At 41.1% G+C, this 22,237-nt stretch overlaps 1 long non-coding RNA gene across 3 annotated transcripts; it reads left to right on the plus strand.

Moving 5' to 3' along the window:
• The first annotated feature begins 4,273 nt into the window (after positions 1-4,273).
• Positions 4,274-20,831, plus strand: LOC119051918 (uncharacterized). 3 transcript variants are annotated; one of them, XR_008391138.1, is made up of 4 exons: positions 4,274-4,499; positions 16,709-16,832; positions 18,028-18,204; positions 19,909-20,831. It is a non-coding gene; the product is annotated as an uncharacterized LOC119051918 (long non-coding RNA). The 3 variants fall into 3 exon arrangements; XR_008391137.1 differs by lacking the exon at positions 18,028-18,204 and having other exon boundaries at positions 19,909-20,102; positions 20,543-20,831; XR_008391136.1 differs by lacking the exon at positions 18,028-18,204.
• The last annotated feature ends 1,406 nt before the right edge of the window (positions 20,832-22,237 follow it).

The following is a 22,237-nucleotide window of genomic DNA, read 5'->3' on the forward strand; positions in this document are numbered from 1 at the left end:
AGTTTAGAAGAAACTATCGATGACATTAAGTGAGGACTCATTGAATATGAAGATGATAATGAAAGCCAGTTCAAAACTCAGTTCTAAGATGCGCCATGACCTTTACCTTTTTATCCACCTCAGGTAGTGTGGGACCGCACCAGGCTCCAGCAGCAACACAGGGCTCCGATCAGTGTTTTCTCCTCAGTCTCCTCTGCTGGTGACTGAATATCACGTTAGCACTAATGCCGGCATAAACAGTATTTCTCCTCAAACACATACTTACATTTGTGAATCTCTAATGTTCCTTTACCATAATAATAATAACAGTAGTACATTTTGTACATCAATAATTAACATCTTTAACAGTTGCATTTTATATTCAAATATATATTGTCTGATTCTAAAATAATATTCATAATATGAACAAGAGAGAAATTGCAGTAAAAATTAACCTCTAAAAATGTGTTGTGGAGACTTTGGAGTTCTTCCGCAGAATTGGAAATAATGGAAAATTGACAGTGAAATATAAAAGTAGATCATGAATAGTTAATGCCCAATTCTATGACGAAGAATTAAAATAACAACTCGGTAGTCACCACAGTGACAATTTAAGACAAATTTGTCATCCCTTATTGCCTAGCACAAGGCCTTGCATTTATTATGAGCTGAATAAACATTTGCTGAGTTGAATTTAATCTTCCCAAGATGAATGTTTATAGGAATGGTGAGATAATAGAGGCAAGTACTCTGTATAAAGTCTATGGGTTTAGCTTTAACAAAGGCAATATGCTTTTGCCCTACTAACAAAAACAAAAGAGAATACAAGTGTTGTTATTAATGTGGTCACCAGCTTTCCCCCAAAAGCCCCAACTGAATGGCATTCGCAACAGCTGTGACTGACGCTGTCCCTGCCGGACGCATTTGGGCGCCAGTGTATTCTTTTCTGATGGGATCTAGGTGCTAAGAAACTCTCACAAAGTCCTTCTGAGGATCACACACAGGAGACTCTAGCAGAACAAAAGCCATTGCAGAGAATCCAGCATCTGGAATCTTCCATTTTGTGAAGGCAGAGTTCACTTCCCATTCTAAGAGCAGAAATTGATAGACAGAAATCTCCTGCCCACTCCTCCCTTGCAGCCATGGCTCAGGACGTAGGCTCCCTAATCAGATGCACTGGTCCATCGGGTCCCTGTTTTAATGGGCACCCAACAACCTGAAGAAGGAAGCGGTCTCCAGAATCTACTCTGGCAAGTCTGAGGCAGAGGTGACAGGACATCCAGCTTCCAGAAGCTGCAGTGGCCACAGTTCCAATGGCAGCTTTTGGACTCCGCTGCCTGTGTTATTAGTGGGTTATGCTCTGGTGTCTATGCCCTTTGCTGGTAGGAGTGACATCCTCTTGGGACTGACCATGTAGTGTGATATGGGTAGTGCTCAGAGATGCTTACCCTTCTGATCTGGAACTAAGAACCTAACTGGTATGTGACCATTTTTATGAAGTAGCTGCAAATAACTAAAATAGGTAAAAATGATCCTAAAGGACTCAAGTAAATTAGGGTATTCTGTTTACTTCAGACGAAAATATCATGGTCTAGGGCTCAAAATAGTTAGGAGAAAACAGAAAAATTTGTTAATTCTGCAAAAGTGTCATTCCCCAGAAATTGCAAAATTGCGAAAGAAGGGTCCTGTGTAGGCAGGTCATAGACATAAATACTTTGTGCAGCCAGCCTTGCTTGTGGTCTCGCACTAGGTCAGGACCAGCGGCCTACAGTAGAAGTCAATTTCAAACCTGTTTCCATTTGGGGTATTGTAAACTGTTTCATCTTCTTAATAGAAACTACATGAAAAGAAGCATCGCAGGGAAGGGCAGCGGTTGCAGCCCCAGGGTTTATTCTCCCTGTCGCCTTTCTAATGGGACCCGGGCTTCCCAGCCTTGCAGACCGGCTGGGACTGATTTCACTGCAGCTCTAAGGGTAGGCCCTAGTCCTGACGGCTGGGATGGGACTATAACTCCCTCCTTTAGAGGACAGAAAGGAGGGGTTTGATGGGTTGCACCTGGAAAAGAAAATCATTCTCTCTCTCATGAATGCTGCTAAAAGAGGCTGCCTCCTTCCACCAGTTGTGAATGCGGAAGCAGGTAGTTCCAGGTAATGCTTGTGGCAAGATGCTGTCATAAAGAGTGACAGCGTAGGGAGACTCCGCCACTGTGGAAGCCAGAGTAGAGAGACAGAACAACAGTGGGCTGTGTGGCATCATTAAAGTGCTGGACCAAACTTTGCCTAAATGTCCACTCAGGGCCTCTGGTAGGCAGAAGCAGAGACGGAGTTACCAGTGCCCGGGATTTACCGGGGTTACGCTGGTGACAGATACAGGTGGAGGAAGGAGCATACTGGGTAGGGAAAGTCTTTGATCCTTGATGCAGGTCTGACACCTATGAAAGCAGAGAGTACAAAACAGGACTGGACAGTGAGGACCTGGCCTGTGGATGCAGATTACGTAGTTTTACCAACCCACCAGGGAGCTAGCTTTCCTGAAAGATCGCTCATTGGAGAAGCCCTGCATGGAGCAAAATTGCCCAGGTCCTGGTGTTCTTGCTGTGCTTATTGGCTGGGCTGTCCACAGGGAGAGTGGACCCAGCTCAGGGGACCACAGGGAGAGGACACTGAGTGCCCGGGACCTGGCGGCTGTCGGTTAACCTGCACCTCCATAGCTGGACAGTTTGTTCCCTGGAAGGTCCATGCGCTGAACTTCCTCTACCATCGGTTTCTTAAATGGCTTGACCACTAAATCCCTCTCCTCTCCCTGCATTGTCACTGTCACTGTCATTAAAACAGTTTGACTTAATTTTCTAATGCTTCTGACCAAGGAAATCCCAACTAGTATGTGGAGTAATATTTTTAAATTTAAAAAGATTATGAGCTCAATTCAACAGACACTTACAGAGATAGGTACTTTATTTATATTATCTCTTATGGTCAGGGAAAAACAGACAGGTGAACAAACTCAGCATATACCACAGAACGGATGCGTAGCTGGTGCATAATAAGCAGTGGCTATTGGGACTGAGCTCCATTGCCATTCCCTTGCTCTTCAGTGTTTAAAAATGATAATTGCATTTTCCATGCCCCACAGCTGCTTTTTTTGGCACGGAATATTTATAGTTCCTTATGTTTGTGTAAATATTTCATTTATAAAAGATATATTTTCTAACTAATTTTTGTAAGGCTGTACTTTCAACTCACAAATCTTGTCACTCTATTTGAGATTGATATTGTGATAGTTTTAAACACTTGAATTTATTTTTAACTTAATGCTTAGGTTATAAATTTGGTGGATTAGGCCCTTATATGTTAACGCTATTTAGAAACTTTATTAACTAGATTTTCTTCAACAGTTCAAGTTTTCATTACCAATTTGACAAAGTAATTCAAATATTTCAAACACCTAATACAAGTCAAGCTTATAAATCTAATATGTGAGATATTTGTGTACTTCTTTAAAACTCTTGTAAATTTAACAAATCAGATGTATAAACTTAATACAGAAGGTTCTCTTATCTACAGCATCTTAAAACAAAGAAAGCACATGCAAATCAATGCAGCAACTACAAGACGGCTTACACAAAAGCTGCCATACACTCAGCTCCTCGACTGAGGGAGCAGGTTATCGTCAAGACCCTGGCACATGTGACAGAGAAAGGCCAGCACTGTATGGTAGCACTTGTATGTAGGACCTCAAACAACAAAAGGTTGGACCATAGAACAGAACGCAAGGGCAGTTGCCTGGGGTGGGGTTGGTGGGGTAAGGGAGCGAGGGAAATGGGGAGGGTGCTGGTCAAAGGCCACAACGCTTATGAGAAGAATGAACCCTGGGGACCTAACATACAGCTTGGTGACTGTAGGTCATAATATTGTATTGCATACTTGAAATTATCGGAGAGAGTAGATCTTCAGTGTTCTCAGCACACACACTTAACTCTGTGAGGTGATTGACACGTTAATTAACCCTACTGTGATAATCACTTCACGAAGTACACATGTCTCAAATCATCATTTGTACACTTTATTTGTCAACTATAAACCTGAGGGAAAGAGGGAGAGCCAGAGCCTGCTGTGCTTGCTTGGTTAACAACCTAGGACCAGGAGATGGTTAAAGGTCCAGGTCAGGGTGTTACTGGAGAGGAACTGAGCCCAGAGCAGGTCTGCCTGGGGCTGGCCAGTAGTGCATGGGTTCTTGACTTTGGGCAGAAAAGATTTCACAACATGAGTCCAGATGATTTTGAAAGTATGTTTGTTAAAGCTGGGAGCAGTGAAACAGAGGAAGGGCTTATGGTGGAAGAAGCACCAGGAGAGAGATTAGGCAGTGCTCTGCTTTGGCTCCCTGGAAATGTTCTGGAAAGGAGTGAGCCACACAGGGCTGCATGGAGTCACTGAGAAGTAGAAGTCACAGTGACAGAAGTGAGTCGAGGTGGGGCGGCTGCTTTGGCTCACTGAAAAGTCAGAGAAAAGGGGACATTGGAGGTAAGTTCAGGGGTAAAGGCCGGGACAAACTGCTTCTGCTCAATGCTCCCTCGTTGCAAGTCTCATGGGGGCCCTTAGAGTTTAGAAGAAAAAGTAAAGTTGCACTTCTGAGAGGGAAGAAAGGCATGGGCAGCCTCCAGATAGAGCCCGTGCTGGGTCTCAGTCTTGAGAATTCTTACCTGTTTTCTAGAGGTGGGAATTTTAGGGGAGGTCTTAGGACAGGATCTCCATAGAATATTCATCAGTTTTATGCTGATGCACCAACATGAGATTTATTTCCCCAACTTTATCTATCCTTAGGTGTGGTTGCACAAATGGCACTAATTGGATTTATGCTATCCATCTCCCTGAGTAGGGTGATTTAAGCTATTTACTCTCTAGTTGGAAATAGAATAAACTATTTACTCTGGCATCCTTCCTTAGAGAAGATAGGATTTTGGGATTTACTAGATGGCCATAAACTGCTTGGACATTTAACTGTCTCAGTTTCCCTATTCTACTTGCCTTGGCTGACTAACCTGTCTCAAGGGTGAGCAATGTGGCCTGGAGATGGCACCTTGCTACCTCTTCATGGCTGAGAGACTACCTGAGCCACAGGACCAACTCCGGGGGTGCTTTCTTAGAATATGGTTTTAGCTGCTTTATTCCTGGCAGGCTCCAAACTTGCATTTTTCAGCTGAGATAAAATTCAGTTTCATAGTCCAAAGTATCATGTGTGCCTTTCAAGTCTCAGCCTTCCCCAAATTTTCAACTTTTTATTATTTGGTTTCCATAGACAGAATTCTGAACCCCCTCTGTAAACGGCAACTCATCTCTTTGCTGCCTGATTAGACATAATGAATTCATCACCCTCCTTTTACAGTTGACCTTTGAACAACACCTTTGAACTGCATGTGTCCACTTATACACGGATTGTTTTTTAGTAAATACTTGCACTGTTTTTGATCTACAGTTGGGAATTTGTGGATGTGAAAGGCCAACTGCATGTACTGATTTCTGCCATTTTATACAGAAACCTGAGCATCCGTCCATCTGTGTATCTGTGGGCATCCTGAAAGAATCCTCCTTGGATACCAAGGAAAACTTAAGTTTCTCAGGAGTCAGAAATTATATGCATATATTTGACTGTGTGAGGGTCAATGCTCCTACTGCCACATTGTTCAAAAGTCAACTGTATTTTCCTTTTGTATTTGTCTTAGCTGTCTCTCTTCCAGAGCAATTTATTGAGGAAAAAATATCTTATTTCCCCTAAAGATTTATCTGTCTGTTAGAGACAGCCAACATGTCTAAACAAATCACTTACTTTAAAAAGGGAAAAAATGAAGGCTACTATAAAAGCACTATAAGCAAATTTCTGGAAGATCACCATGGATGACAAGATCCTAAGAGGGACCCATGAACTTTGCCGCCAATTTACTCCTGCTATTCTGTTAGCTTACATGACAAAAGAGGATTTTTCCAGATATAACTAAGGTTACTCCTGTGTTTTGCCATGTATAATGTACTGCCGTGTATAATGTACACCCATGTTTCTGGCCCAAACTTTCAGGAAAAAAATCTTTCATTTTAATTTTTTAATCAATTAATTTATTTATACTTACATACTTGTTTTTTGTATTATAAAGGGATTTTAGCATTTATTTTTTAACATATTGTGGTACAAGAAATTTTATGTAACAAATAATTACAGAACACAAGAAAAGATATGAGATCATTCAGGTACTACCCATGTGTAATGCACATCCTTATTTTTTCCTCAAAAATTTTGGCAACAAAGTGCACATTATACCCCAAATATGGGTAATTAGTTGGCCTGAGATATGGAGGTTACCCAAGCGGACCAACCAAATCATATGAGCCCTTTAAAAGCAGGGGATTTTCTCTGGGTGGTGGCTGAAGGAAAATTCAGGGAGGTTGGAAGCCTAGGAGCCAATGAGTGTGAAGAAGTTGTGTTGTTGACATGGAGGCACTTGTAGAACAAGGACCTGAGAGTGGCATCTAGGACTGAGTGTGGTCCCTAAGTGACAGACACCAAGGAAGTGAAGACCTCAGTTTTATCACCACAAAAAACTGAATTCTGCCAACAATCTGATTGCATTTGAAAGCGATTCTTCCCCAGAGCCTTCAGGAAAGAGCCCAGTCAGTCCGACACCTTGATTTCAGCCTGTGAGAACCTGAGTAGATAGCTTAGTTGAGCTCACATAGACTTCTGACCTATAGAACTATGACCAAATAAGCCAATGTTGCTTTAAGTCTTTCTGTGGTAATGTGTTATACAGAAATAGAAAACTAGTACAATCATATAGGTAAAATTTCTACTCAGACCTAAGGACTAAATTTATGAAACTTTTACTTGAATTTTATTTATTGAATTTAGAGAAGGAGGAAAGGGGTATGAGGGGGGAGGGAGGGGAGAGAGAGAGAGAGAAACAATTTTTTTGTTCCACTCATTTATGCAGTCATTGGTTGCTTCCTGTATGTGCCCCAACCAGAGATCAAACATGCAACCTTGGTGCATTGGGATGATGCTTTAATCCACCAACCTTCCTGATCAGAGCTAAACTTTTAGTTAATATACAGCTGGCCCTTGAACAATGCTGGAGCTAGGGGTGCCAACTCCTGCACTGCTGAGAGAATCTGTGTATAACTTTTGATTCCCAAAAAAATTAACTAGTCATCCTTCAGCATCCATGGGGAATTGGTTCCAGGACTCCCTGCAAATACCAATCAAGATGCTCAAGGTCTTATATAAACTTGCATAAACAATTCATACAATTGGACCTTCACATTCACAGATTACCAGCTGCAGATTGAAAATATTGTTTTCCATCTGTGGTTGGTTGAATTTAAGGATGCAAAACATGGGGGTAGAAAAGGTCATCTATATATTTATTGAAAATTATCCACATATAAAATGACCCACATGGTTAAAACCTGCGTTGTTCAAGGGCCAACTTGAACAAAACATACATTTTTTTAAAATGTATGAATGCATGTTTAAGGGGAGGAAATCTCAAGATTTAAGATCTGGTACTTTATGGTTTATTTCTGGTGGAACTAGAAATGAGATTGGCAGGCTAAGTCTTGGTTGAGTTTGGGAGGGTTTAAGAATATGTTAACCTTTTAGGAAAAAGGTTAAATGGATAAATTTTAAACATCCACAGAGGTTTTCTCTATTGGCCTTGCCAGAAAGGTCTTTGGCATTTTATTTTTGGCATAAGGCATTTTCTTTTTGGCATAAGGCCATTTTCTTTTTGGCATAAGGCATTGAAATGAAGTATCTCCTAGGCTGGATAACACACTTTGTCATTTATCAATGAGAAATGTTCAGCTTACATCATTGATCTAAGTGGCAAGGGACCTAGCAAGTCTCCAGAGAATGGCGTTGAGTGCAGTCAAATGCTGGTGAAGAAGGACAGGGAGAGAGGGGGTGGGGGCATTGGGGTGCTGTCTGGGAGGCAGGCCAGGTGGGGTCCACAGCCTTGGACCGTGGTAGAGGGAGGGAGCATCGCAGTGAAGGGAAGGCTATGTTCAGAACACACAGTGGAGGAAAGTGAGCATGTGTGTCCACACCAACATTTTGTTTGGAGCCTGCCTGCCCTGAGAGCAACGTGAGAGAACCCCTGTCTGCCTTTTATTCTCCCCATGCAAGGCCACGTACAGAGAAATGGGAAGAAAGTTATAAAAGAACCACTTTTATGTTGTGTACACTTTCTCTCCCTTCTCCTTTCTGCGAAGTAGTAATGACCTGATCCTACAACGTCTTAACTCATAGAGCACTTTAACTTTTTCAGAGCACAGGCTGTACAACGATCTTTCATTTCCTGACTGGACATAAGGATGACGTTTATAGTCTTTTTATTGCTAGTATTTTGACATTTTTATATACTTTTTCCCACATAGCATAGAACATGTTACCCCTTATAATTGCTTTTATATACTACTTGACTTAAAGATTGCTTCAAACCTACTTGCTCCTAAATCATTTTTATTCTTAGGCAGTCAGAACAAGTGCTAGGTGTTTTTTAAAAAACTACCAGACTGTTCAAGTTGAAGGTATTGTTTTTAACTCTTTTCTCATATCCATCTATCTAAAATGATACCAACTATTTTTTAAAAAATGAAATAAAAAATATTTTCAGTTTTTATCTTATTTGAACCCAGTATGAATAAACGCTGTACATGTATAAGTGCCATATATATGAGGTCTGTCTAGAAGGTATCCAGCCACGTAATATGAAAAATAGAGACATTTATTGAAGAAGGTACAAGATACAAGAAACATTGTACACAGGACAATGACGCCGCAGTCCCCTTCAAAGTAGGCACCTTGGAACCTCCCACAGTTCCCTCAGTCGCCATCAGTTGCCCCATCATATTTTCCTGAATCTCACTGACAATACAAAATCTCTTCCCTTTCAACTGTGATTTTAGCTTTGAGAAAAGTCAGAAGTCATAGGGCACCAAATCTGAGATGTAGTGGGGCTGAGTCACCTGGGTGACTTGATGTTTTGCCAAAAATCTCTGCATGAGACATGATGCATGAGTGGACGCATTGTTGTGATGAAGCTGCCAATCATCAGTTGCCAATAGCTGTGGCTTCCTGAATCATCCAAATAGAATCTGTGGAGGAATGTTCAAACATAATATAAAATCAGGCACAGACTTGTTGCTCTACTAATACAGTCATTTTGAATGAGATGACCACACAGCACACATGCTAACAGCATCTACCACCCCCATTGACTAGTGCAGTGAAGTCATCATTGTTCACTCATGCACATTCCAGTCCACTCTCCTTGGCTGCCTGGTACATCAATGTTGTACAAACTGTTCTCATTACATTAACAATGGCTGGACTTTTTCTGGACAGACCTTGTATTATATAAATGTTTTATAAAGTATATATATACTTATGTATATATATAAATTGTACCATATGTACTATATGTATAAATGTTATAAATTATATATACACATATATATTCATGAAGCTTTCTATATTAGCTTAGCAAATTATGTAATTTTGAGGTGACTTCTTGGTACTTTGTTTTGCATTAGGTAATTTTTTTTTCTAGGACTTACATTGGACAGTATGCCTAACAATCCTATCACTGTTATTTTTGTAAGTGGTAACAAGAATTAATATCAGTGAAATGTTCTTAATGCACCAATTCTATAGAATCTATAATAGCAAATTTCTGCTCACGATCTTATTCAGAAACATATTATTCTATACTCTATTATTTTTAATGGTGAAAAAATAACTCAATTTAAAAAATATTTTATTCCCAACTTTTTACCTTAGTCATCTACTAAGATTTTATTTCAGCATTTTAAAAGCTAAAGATCCAATCAATCTTTATTTCAAGATAGTCTTTGTTATACAAACTCAGAGTCATGGTTCTAAACTTGCACTTTCCATAACAGGAATTCACGTCTCTCAGTGGGCACCAGCCACTCATGGTGCTGCTGCCTGGGTGTGCAGGCCCAGTTTCTCACTTCTGTGGGTCCCGGACTCAGGGGCTCACACTGTGAAAAGCAGAAAGAAATGTAAACAAATAATCTTTGGACTGTATATTCATTTTATTGTCAATAATACTTTTTATATATACATACTTTTTATATATACAAATGTCTATATTGACAGTACATACTTTTTATACATACAAATGTCTATATTGACAGGCCATAATAAAAAGTTGCATAAGTGAAACAAACCAAATTCTCTAAGATTGTAGAGAAAGAAGGTACAGGTGGGGAGGAAATGCAGTCACTGCTGTAGGTAGATGAAGGGGCTTATCCTGCTTCTGACTCTTATTAAAGAGACCTTCACCACACTATAAGTTACCATTTCTGAACTTCAGTTTTTTTATTTGCAATAATAATAATATTACCTTACAGGGAAGTTGAGAATTAAACTTCTTGATATATACAAATGATTAGCAATTATTGTTTTATTTTTTTCTTAATTCATTATCTGTAATGTCTCTAAAATAAAATTAACACTGAACTTACATATAAAAAGATTCTTAAGCCAAACAGGTATGTTAGTCTGCTAAAGCTGCCATAATAATATACCATAGACTGGAAGGCTTAAGCAATAGTAATTTATTTTCTCTTAGTTCTGGAGGTTGAAAATCCAAGATCAGGGTTCCAGGACAGTTGGTTTCTGGTGAAGTTTCTCTTCCTGGTTTGTAGAGGACAGACTTCTTGCTGTATCCTTACAGGACAAAGAGAGAGAGAGAGAGAGACAGAGAGTGTGTAAGCTCTCAGGTGTCTCTTTTCTCGTGTACCCACTAATCCCATTGGACCAAGGCCCTACCCTGATGACCTCATCTAATTCTGATTACCTTCCCAAAGCCCCATCTCTAAATACTATAACAATGGGGTTTAAGGCTTTGGCATAATAATTTAGGGAGGAAACACATTCCATCCTTAAAATGTGCTTTGATTCACATATCCAGAACATGAATGGAAAGAATAAAACATGTATGTAAGAAAGCTATTCCAAAAGGAAATTTTGATATGACTTACTAATTAGCCATGGTACTTTGGTATTTTCTAAACCAAGAATTAAAAGACAATTTCTGACTAATGAGGTATGTATTTCAATTAGGAATGACGTGGGCTGCAAATAATAGATAGCCCATCTGATGATGTCTTAATCAATAAAGGCATTGATCTTTTACATATCAGTGAGTTTGAGGTAGGCATTTCCAGGTTTGACCCAGTGACTTGGTGGTACCACCAGAGGCTCAGGTTCTTTCCATCCTTCCGCTTTTCCATCCTCAGCAGAATCACTTTTATCCTGAATTTGCACTTTGAGGTCATGCGATTACCACCACAGTCAGGGCAGAATGTCCCAACATCAGCATTTTAAACAATGGGCAGAGCCAAAGGCTTTTGCATCTTATATCACTGGGAATAAAAGCTTTTCCAGAAGCCTCTTTTTGATTCATCAGCTAGATCTGGATCACATGCTTACTTATTTCCAGCTAAAAGAGAATCTCACTTTTTCAACCTCCGTCATGGGTAGTGGGAAGGGAAAATGAGGGCTAAGAGTAACTGTTGTATTGGTCAAAAATAATGTTGCATATGACATGAAAACAGGACAGACACTGAGGTGCTTGGGGAAACTCGTGGACATCTGATCTACCACTATAGACATGGGGGCTTAAGTAGAGGATTTAGTGACATGCCTAAAGTTTGGGGCATTTGGGTAGCAGCATTTATAGAAATTGTTATGTTGCTGTGGGAGTTGAGCCAGGAGTTTTAAATACTGTTTCATCTTCCAGGCCTGTTCTAGGAATAGTGAGATGATGATGTTTTTGATGTGGCTGAGAATTTTTTTAGGACCAGGGCTGGAGGCCATTTTTGAGAACTAAGCATCCCTTCGAGTCCTCTCCCACTTTCTTGCCTTTACTGAGCCACTCAACAAGTACTCCTGTATGTTCATAATAATTCCCACTACAAGAAATTCTGGAATCTTTTCTTGAAAAAATAACCCAATGAAAAACAGATGACTAGTATGTATCACAGTACATGGCACCTCAAAAGAGCTCAGAATCAAGATTTTCTTCATTTTCTGACTACCACTATATAAGAAACATGCCTGTAGAAATCTCTCACTAAACATCAGGAGAAAAGAAAATTTTACCTTTGGAACTATAATACTGGATAGTTGTGATTAAAGAAATTATAGGTCAGCTTCCTGGGACTAATGACACCTGTGGAACTGAGTAAGTATGTCAAAGAGAACAATGCAATATTTGATTTGTGGTTTTTGCATGTCCTGACATTTCTGCTTCCTGTTGCTTGTAATAACACTACACATGCAGTCATTAAGTTCTTTGTATTTGTAAGCCCAGAAGCATTGTGCTAACATTAACTTAATCGCTGTGAGAGTCTTGAACCAAGAGGGTATTTTATTTGAGCAGAAAGCATGGGTCCCCCTTCTTTTTGATTGTGAAGGAAGCTCACATTTTCTAAGTGAAGTTTGAATGTCAGGAAGAAATGACGCCATAGGATCTCTGTCTGCTTCCTGTCTCTGCCCTGAACCCAAGTGCTCTTCTGTGACATTGGGGAGTGGTTGTTGCTGGATGAAATTTTCCTCCATGTGGGCCTTGGTGTACTTTCACAGCCATAGCACAATTACCTGATAGCTACGTGCAAGATGACGCTGCCTGCGTGCCCCTTGCCCCGAGGAGAGCGTTACTTCATGACAGGTCAGGCCTCTTTAGCGGGGTTAAGTTTAGCTGATGCAGTTTGCACACATGCCGCAGCACTAGTCAGCCTACACAGGGGGAGGCATTGCTGGATTCTCACCATGGCTCCTGAAACAAGTTAGAAAAGACAGGAAGCCATATGTTCTCATCCAAAAGTGCAGAAACATAACTGCTTTATAACCTTTGGGAATAACTGAGTAGCTTCTCCTCTGCTATTCTGTAAATAATATAGAATAAATGTTATAGACTATTATATATTAAAATATAAAATGTAAAACTATAGAATAAATGTTATTCTATAAACAGCCACAGAATGGGGTCAGGACACATGTCTCGATGGCCCTGGTTGTGAAACTCTGACCCACGTGAGAATCCTGGAAGATTTGCTGAAACACAGACCGAGGGGCCCTGTGCCCAGAGCTTTACTTCAGGAAGCCTGAAGTAGATGGGGCTGGGGGTTTTCCTTCCTCACAAGTTCCAGGTGCTGCCAATGCTGCTGGTCCAGGGAACACACTTTGAGAACCACTGTCCTAAATGTGTGATGCGAGATTCTGGTTCTACCCATATGATCTTTTTGGGTTGAATCTCACTTGCTAAAGTTTAACAGGGTGTGGACTGCTTTCTCAGAGACACTGGGTCTAAATCATTCAAACACTTTAATTGTGGGTCAGCACTGGGAAGAGAGCCCTAGCCATGGCATTGGCCATGCTCAGATGTTAAGGGTGCCTTTGGTGCCCTTTAGAAAAGGCCCGGTGGCTTACTTCCAGAGAGGATGCAGACAAGCAGCCCGCCCGTGTACCTTGTTAGGTGATGACAGGAGTGTCACATAAATGTCCTCCTTGGCTCTATATAAGAAAGCATGTTTCCCTTGCTCACTGGCAAGGTTTTTTTTATAATCTTTGTTTGGGGTTTGTAGGCGACGCGTCAGGCTCCTGTGGAGGTGTCGCTGCCTTTGAGCTCTCAGCAGTACAGCAAATTATATCTTTCCACAGGTGACATTGACTTGACTTGAGGGGGGCTGCTCTTCCACAAGAAGCGCCGTGCCTTCCTGGGGAGCAGACACTGTGCAGAATACCTACCACTGTTCTTTTATAAGAGGAGATTGATTTCCCTGCGAGTGTATGTGTGCCTGTGTGTTTAAGAAAAACCTCCAGCACCTTAATTGCAGGTTTCTTAATAGCACTGTATGAAAACACTTATATCCTACAAGCATTGATATAATCCGAGTCCTTAGAGTATCTCTTACACAGTTCTTTGAACTTCAAGGGGTTTTTTCCTCATTTACTCTGTTTAACTTAGATGAAATTCATTTTTCATCTATGCCACAAGTATTCCGTTCAAGTGTCTAAAAATTCCTGGCTGGAAAAAGCATGATGGGACTCTAGCTTTTTGACAGCACTGGTACGCGCCTTCGCTGTTCATGTCTGCACTGCTCTGTGGAGAGGGCGCACTTAGTCTCTAAAGTGAAGAGAACTTTATCGGATGCTACAGAGATAAAAACGACAGGGTTATCATTTAGAAGTCAGTAAATGATCAACTTCCAAACCTTAACTACAAGGGCATAATTAATCCTTGCCTGGTCCCATACTCCTGGTCCGCCCCTCCGTTCCTCTCCCGGAAGGCCTCTCAGGTGTGGATTGAAGGGGGGCATGGATGTCTGCCTGTGCATCGGACTCGGAGTGCTGCAGTTGCCTCCTCCAAGCAGAAGTCATTTTTTCTTAATAATCAAGGAGGATTCTACCACTCTCAAGCATAATGACTAACACGAATAGGTGCTTAAAGTGGATGAATCAATAAATGAATACTATCCATAAATGTAGCTAAGCCCTTCTCGAACCTTAAGAATACAGTCAGTCTATTATATACCTGATGGGTTAGTGAATTCCATGCATGTACTTTCTGCCTGGGAAAATGTCATTTCCACTTTTTTTTAACCTTGAAATTATCTTTTTCCAGAGGACTGCAGAGAAGAAGGAGAACCTATTTCTAATATTCTGGGAATTGTTGAAAACAAGGAAAGTCAATGCATATGCTAACAAATTAGCATAACAGCCTAAAAAATTATCCCCAAGTTAACAGTATAAAACAACATTTATTATCTCATGGAGGTTCTGAGGGGCAGGAATGTATATTCCCTAACTAAGCTTCTTAGTTGGGTCGTCTGGCTCAGGGTCTCTCCCCAGGTAGCAGTCAAGATGTTCTAGGGCCGCAGCCGTCTGAAGCCTTGGCTTGAGTGAGAGGATCTGCCCCCAGACGGCTCATCACACGGCTGTCGGCAGGACTCAGTGCTTTGGTACCGCTTGGGCTTCTCTGTGGGGAGCTGAGTGTCCTCACATGGCACTAGCCTCCCCCTGAACGCATAGTCTAAGAGAACATCGGCAACCGAGGAGGAAACCACAGTGTCTTTCATGATCTAAAATTCTAGGCTCTTTAAGTCTCACACCACCACCTCCGCTTGAGTTTATTTTTCAGAAGTGAGTCTGAAAGCCCAGCCCACATTCTAGGAGAGGGAAATTAGGCTCCATCTCTTGAAGGAAGCAATGGCAAAGGATTTGTGTACATTTTAAAACCACGATAATGAACAATAGAATTAGCGGGCAAAGTAATTTTAGCATATTTGTCTCTGCTAAAATTAAATAGCAGACTTAGAGGACCTCAGTTCTTTCTATCAGAGACTGAAGGTGTCCTACTGTGGGGGTGAATGATATTTTGAAGTCAAAAGGGGGCTCCGGGCACACACATATTGCCCCTGCATGTTAAAGCACATCTAGACAACATACATATCAATGTCTGGATTCCTTCTACCAGCCTCTGCTTGGACACAGGGAAAGGGAACCTTCTGCTTCCTGGGCGGCCCAGTGCCTTTGAAGAGAACTTTAACTTGACCTATCCATTCATTTTATGCATTCATCCATTTATTCAACCTTCACAAAGCATGTACAAATGTATCAAATAATCCTAAGCCTTTGGTATACAAAGATGAATAACTCATGATTTCTATTTCAGAAAGTAAGATCCAGTGAGGGAAGTCATGTTAAAAAAAACTAACCAATTAGTATGAGAGTTGTACATATTTCAGGTGGAAGGAGCTGAGCTATAGGGTCCTGGCAGAAGGAGGCAGTAACTCTTCCCTGGCTGGCAGCTGGGGCGGGAGAGGGTTAAGAGAAAGATTGGTGGAAGTTTGACACAATAATTAACCTTTGATCTAAGCCCTGAAAAATGAGGAAGAGTGCAGTAGGGGAAAGAGGGCTCAGGAGAACCCAGACAGAGTCATGACATATGCAAATGAACAGGAGTAGGAAGCCATGTGAATGCATTCAAGAAACGCCAAGTACCGTGTCCTGGGTGGACCCACCTGCGGCTGGAAAGGCATTTTGTTAGACCAGTTGTTAAAGGTCTTTTACATCATGTTGTAAAGTTTGGACTTTATTATCAGTAGTCTCTACAGTGGGATAACACTTTACCCTAATAAGTGATCTGCTGCACTGAGTGTACAAATATATTATAAATTGAATGATTGTGTCTCCTCCTAAATTCTTACGATGAAACTTGACTCCCAAAGTGATGGTATTAGGAGGTGGGGCTCTTGGGAGGTGATGAGGGCATGAGGGTATTGCCTCACACCACCACCTCCACTTGAGTCTATTTCTTAAACTCAGGAGACTACCGGAGACTCCACCACCACCTACAGAATTAGGTTTTTCCTACTCAGTTGCCTTACAGAATTCCTTGATGTTCATACTTTCCAAATGTGCACACAAGATGATTTTCTGCAAAGGTTAGGGAATATTTCCCATTTTGTTTCTAATTCTTATTCTAATCAGCAATGATTGTCTTCCACTTAGCAACACATTGGTCGCATGTCTTTGGGATACTTTATAGTGCAACTTCTCCCTCTTCAGACAGACTAAAAAACACTGGACAGCTCATGTCAGACTCTATAACCTTGTAAGTAATTTTTTGTTCTTTTTTTTCTTACAGGTATTTCTTGTTGAATTACTCATCCTAGAGCTCAAATTCCATATTATGTCCCATGCAGAGTTGATCACTTCCTTCAATATGCCATGAAACTACCTGAAAAGTTTAATGTCTTTAAATCCAGAAGGTATTACATTTTGTATTCCCTCTCTGAACATTTATAAAATATGTTAAATGACACTTTTTTCCTGAAGACTCTGTATCTTATGCTTCTTTATCCAGAGAATTATTGTTTGCGCCTAAACTTCAATTTGTTTCAAAATCTTTATTTCTTAACAAAACATTCTTCTTAGTAGGTCCCCACCCTAACTTGGTCTGAAATTACCTTTAAAATTAAATCTCATTGAAAGATTTTTAAAAATGGAAATAAAACAAGTTCCCTAATAGCTCATGTTCATGCCTAACGCCTCAAAACAGACTGGAGGTTCTATCAGGAATAATTTGCACTGGTGGAAACTGTATTGCTTTATTTGTGGTATGTGCTGAAATGTTTAGTGATCCTACAATTTATGGTGTTATAATTTTGCTCAGTTTTCTGAGGTCTGTCTGCCAGGGTCCGCATCAACAATGGCAGGATGCCTGTTTTGATCAATATGTACACATTCCAGCTATAAATTCCCTCAGAATGCTTGGGCGGGTGCCCATGATTTATTTATTTCTGTTTGCCAATTAGGTCTGGAGAGTTATGCTAAAAGACTCACTGGAAAAAGGCAGAAAGAAACCTTGGAGGGAAAAAGCTGAACCAAAAAAGAAAAATCTTTCTGTTCTCTAAATTTAGAATAAATCCATCACCATTTTTATTTTACCTCAATTAACTTTGTACTTTTGAATTCATCTATTCTCCAAAGAAATCTTACAGTCTGGAGAACTCCTCCCTTAGTCTGGCCTTTAAAAGTCCTTGTGCAAAGTATAAGCCATGTGGCCAAGGAATCAGATTATATTGGTAGTTCATTATTATGACGGCACTCGTGGGTGTTGGGAGCGATAATATCTGTATTTAGTGGTATTTGTGGCTTGCCCCTGGCTTGCAATTACCTACAAAGTGTAGTGGCTGGACTGAAAGCGTGATTGCTGCAGCCCATTTTGAGAGGTCTCCAACTGGCTTCTTGATGATAATTTGACCTAAAGCACGTGCGTGCGTGTGTGTGTGTGTGTGTGTGTGTGTGGTGCACTGCCATTTCTTCATTCCTCATGAACAGTAAGAGGAAACTTCCCAGGGAATTGAACAATTCAATTAATAAATTTCTTCAACATTGAACTTGCTCAGCCAGCTGAGTATTTTAGATGAAACAGCAACTGACTGTCTTGAACCCACCCCCTAGGCAAGTGCTGGTCAAGCAACGACCAGTATGTGGAGAACGTGCTGAGCTTGCACGGGGCCAGGGCAGCATGAGGCTGCGGCAGAGGTGCCCGGTCTCAGGAGAGCACGATTGTCCACCGGGCTCAGAGTGTGTCAGGAGCTGCTGATGGTTCAGACATTTTGTATCTGTTTATCCATGGTGAGTAAGGCAGCAGCTGTCACCTTTTTATACTCTTTAAAAAAAAAACACTGCACAGCTTGGACAACTGAGCAAGGTTACCGCCAGCACTGACAGCTGAAATACTGATGTCGCATCCACACGGAGTTACTGTGAACGAGCAAGGGTGCAATGCAAGACTGCAGGTGTTCGGTTGTGTGCAAAGCACAAGATAAAGGTAAAAGCAGCCCAAACTCCTGCAAATATATGAACCTTAGGCCTAGGAACCTTTATTTATTTATTTTGAATAGTGCAGTAGAAAGCTTATGGCTACTGTGCTCTGTTTGATGTATTGCTTTAACAGTTTTAATTATTTGATTTCTGGTTAGTATAGAAATTAATTAAAATGTCTGCTGGTTATTAACAGCCCATATGTTACAAAGAACTTTGGGGGTATTATACATTTTTAATATGCAATCACTATAGAGCAATTAGAAAGCAGAAATAAGCAAAATAAAACAATATAAATATCTAATAGTTATGATGCCCTTACTACATGCTCTGCACTATTGTAAATGGTTTTCTGTGTTAGCCCACTGAATTCTCAAAGCAACTTCTGAGGTAGGTTTTTTCGACCCTCATTCTACCGATAAGGAAACTGAGGCACAGACAGGTTAAACAACTTTCCCCAAGTCCCAGAACAGTCTGGCTGTGGAGTCTTTGCCACACTGTTGTATTTCTCTCTATGACCACCCACAGTGCCCCTCACTCATGGGTACCTCACAGCTACCCTAGGTGGATAGCATTCCAGACCTTTTTCTATTAATATTAAAAAATGAATGTATGATTCACTTGTATGCAGATATAACTGTACTTTCTATATATATCATATTTATTTTCTACTATGACTCAAAATAGGCATTTTCATGTTTGAATAAAGAAACGAGCTCGGAGGGGGCAGAGTAACTTGTCCAAATTCTCCCAGCTTTGGCGGGAGAGAAACCTTTGTCCAGGTGTGTACCCTCCATCAAAGGGATTCTTTCCCCTGCCCGGTGCTGCCTCGCCGTCTTTGGATTGGAGTTCAGTGAAAGCACATCACTTGTTGATGCAGGACGTGTCTCTGAGTGGGGGTGGTTAGGTGGCGGAGTGGATGCCCTCGGTGCCCCGCCCAGCTCTGCCCTGCCAGCTGGCACACCTGTCCCCCCGGACGCTGCAGGGCTGGCCGACGACCACCTCCAGCCGCCCTCTTCAGTAGAGAAGCGCTTTTGTCACATCGCTCATCTCAAGGTCTGCACCTGGGAAACCTCACTCTGGACGGGCGGGGAGCCCGGGTGTTGACGACAGGCACGCCCTCCACCCTCCGTACAACAGACCTTGGCACCCACGCGCCGAGGGAGCGCGCCTGTCTCTCTGAGCTCTGCAATGGTTTTCCTCATCTTCAACTCTCCAGTTTGTCTGGAATCAGTAGTGACATTTTCTTCCAAAAAAATCAAATGACTACTTTTTTTTCAAAGGGTTTTATTAAAATATTTCATTAAGGTGACTTATATGGACCAAAGAAAGCCCTAAAAACCATTTTAAACACATTTAACTCAGGCCATTTCTCATGTTCCCGTATTTCCGAGCTTTAATGCTTTTCTATTTCAAATTGATTACATTCTATTCATTTTTAAGCACAGGTATTTCAGAGTTATAACAGAAGAATAGCTATGAATAACTACCCTGCCTTCTTCCTTAATTTCACAGTGCCCCCATCGGCCTTCCATCTCCCGAGCTGAAAATGCCCTTTTCTCCATCACGGCAATTTCACAGCGAGCTTTCTCCTACCGGCTGGCACACCCCGCTGTTAGAGCACTCTCTGCCGTAGCCACCGCACCGGGTCCTCTGCCCGGATGCAGCACCTTCACGTCTGCCCCCACTCTCCTCCTCTGAAGCCATAGGTAGGTACGAAATCCAAAAATTTTGAAATGATTCTTGAATGTAGTGACCATCGTCATTTTATGACCTGGAAATGTTTGAGGAATAATGTAATTCTTCAGAACTGGAGGTTAATGGTGTTGGACTTTTCCTGTGTTCCTTCCCATCCTCACATCAGCTGCTTCATCACTCTTTATTTATATTATTGCGAGAGCCTCTGATCAGAGCAGCCCACCTCCCTTCCCGCCCCCGGCAGTCCTTCCTCCTTTGGGCGGCCAAAGCAATCTTCCTAATCCACGTTCAGCTCCTGGCATGTCCGTGCACGGCCCTCCCCTGGCTCCCGCTGCGTGTGGAAGACCATCCTGAGAACCCTTTAGACCAATCCGGCACACCCCCAACATTCGTAGGACTGGAATAAGAGTACAAATAAGATCTCTGGCTCACGCTTCTTTCCTTTGCACAGAATCCAGAGCCATTCAGGCAGTAGAATTCCCTTCCAGCCCCTGAGCTGTCTTGCCAGCACCGCTGCTGGTCGCGGGCATCCCCACAAGGGCCCAGTGAACACCTGTGTGAACACCCAGCCTATAATCAAGTATGTCCATAACCTTCCAGCCTCCACCTAACTCTGCCATCCTTGAATCATAAAGGCTACTATTGTTTTCCCCTTTATGAGTTGGAATATTATATAAAGAAGAACCTTTCTATTTTGTTTATATTAAAGTACAGTTTGTATAGAATTGGCAAAATGAATACTTGATGCTTCCTCTTTAGTTGCTTATTATGCAAATAAAGTTTGTTTCCTATTTGTTGAAGTTGTCTATGAGTACTTTGAAGTAGGGGGAGATAACATTATGAGCTCATGGATTTGCACAGGTTTGAACCATTTCAATCTATCACAGTCATCTATATTGATGTTATCTTATTATATGATCATGTAGTTGACCACAGGAAACCTATTCACATTCCTGAGTGCTTCGGACATCAACCTAATGATCTTTCATGTTTTCTTTGCTTTCTGGTATAAGGTGTTCCCGACTCATCTTGTTCATCTTCTTCCCCAGATCTGGACATTCCTCTAAGGCAACAGTCCCCAACCTTTCTGGCACTGGAGACAGGTTTGGTGGAAGGCAATTTTTCCACAGACTGAGGAGAATGGAGGGAGATGGGAGACGGAGCTCAGGCAGTAATGAAAGGGCATCCACACATGGAAAGGGGGAGGTTGGAGACCTCTGCTCTAAGACACCTTTATTTCTATTAGTGGAAAATGGTATTTAGAGTCTATAATCTTGGCACTAAAGTGTTCTTTGTGACTGGGTTAGTCATCATTTCTAGGCCTTTTCTGTGTACAGAGTTTTTGTTTTTAAACATTTGCTCTTTTTTAGAAAACATTTTATTTATTTATTTTTAGAGAACGAAAGGGAGGGAGAAAAAAAGGGAGAGAAACATCAATGTGTGGTTACCTCTTGAGCACCCCCTACTGGAGACCTGGCCTGCAACCCAGGCATGTGTCCTAGACTGGGAATTGAACTGGTGACCCTTTGGTTCACAGGCTGGTGCTCAATCCACTGAGCTACATCAGCCAGGGATCCATGTATAGAGTTTTAAAAACTCTCTTTTGGTTTTAGATAAAATAGATCATGAGTTCATATTAATACCTCCAATTTAAACACAGGGTTTTTGCCTAATATCATACATACCCCAAATCAGACCCTAGTATAAACAGTTAAATATGACAACCAGTCATATTATAACTAAACACTAAAAGCCATTTGATGCTGTCAAGAAATTATCACTACATTCTTAGGTGTGATAATGTTATTATAAACACATTTCTAAAAGAATTTCATTTCTTCTAGAGATAAGACATACTAAAACATTTGTGGAGAAAATTCCATGGTGTATGAGATTTGCTTCAAGAAAATCCAAGGGTTGGTGGGAAGTTGACAATGTATAAACAAAAGAAACATAATTTGGAAAGGCCATAATTTGATATTGTTGAATATGAGTGATGGGTACATGCGGATTTGTTATTTTAGTCACTATATTTTATATGGTGAGAATTTTAATTATACATTTAAAATATGTTCTAGAAAAATATTTAATGACACAGCACAAACTTCACATTATATAATTAAGTGAAAAGGTAAGTATGCTACTT

This window comes from Artibeus jamaicensis, unplaced genomic scaffold (assembly GCF_021234435.1).
Source record: "Artibeus jamaicensis isolate MK-2021 breed Jamaican fruit bat unplaced genomic scaffold, CSHL_Jam_final contig_3126, whole genome shotgun sequence".
In the NCBI taxonomy this organism is placed as follows: Eukaryota; Metazoa; Chordata; class Mammalia; order Chiroptera; family Phyllostomidae; genus Artibeus; species Artibeus jamaicensis.